The sequence below is a fragment of the Priapulus caudatus genome, unplaced genomic scaffold (assembly GCF_000485595.1).
Source record: "Priapulus caudatus unplaced genomic scaffold, Priapulus_caudatus-5.0.1 Scaffold1195, whole genome shotgun sequence".
NCBI classification, from domain to species: Eukaryota; Metazoa; Priapulida; class Priapulimorpha; order Priapulimorphida; family Priapulidae; genus Priapulus; species Priapulus caudatus.
Genome location: NW_014578256.1, coordinates 79,043 through 79,797, shown reverse-complemented (window position 1 = coordinate 79,797; position 755 = coordinate 79,043).

Below are 755 nucleotides of genomic sequence, written 5' to 3'. Positions count from 1 at the left end.
ATAGATTTATATAATAACATTCCATCAGTTGACATCATTGAAGAAATAGGAGGAAGGCCTTGCATGTAAGGTCCCCGCTGCGTATACCAGCCAGTACACAATCTGGCTACGTTAGTGTGTTAGCGCATGCGCAATATCTCACCAGAGGTGTTATATTTTGTGATAAATATACATTTAAAACGGTTAGGGGATATCTCAGCATAGATTATCCTAATAAACTTTTATCAGTAGACCTGTGTATATAATTAGGAGAGCGTCCTAGCATGTAGAGTACAAAACACCTACTTTATGCCTTCGCGTCCTTCCCCTTGCCTCTCCTGTCTCTCGCTCAGCCTCCTTCTTCTTCTACCGCCCCAGCTATCTTTCCTGACGCCTTTCCTCCGTCTCCCATCCCCTCTCCCCCTCAGCAAGCTATATTATGAAGTTTGCCTCAGACGGCACTGCACGCCTAACACGGTTCGCGCGCATGCGCAATATCTCCCGAGAGAAATCGAATTTTGCAAAGATTATGCATTTAAAATGAAGAGGACTTATCCTAGCATAGATTTTTATGATAACATTCCATCAGTAGAAATCATTTATGAAAGAGGAGGAAGACGTTGCATGTAAGGTCCCCACTGCGTATACCAGCCAGTACACAATCTGGCTACGTTAGTGTGTTAGCGCATACGCAATATCTCACCAGAGGAGTTATATTTGATGATGAATATACATTTAAAATGGTTAGGGGATATCTCAGCATAGATTTACCTAAT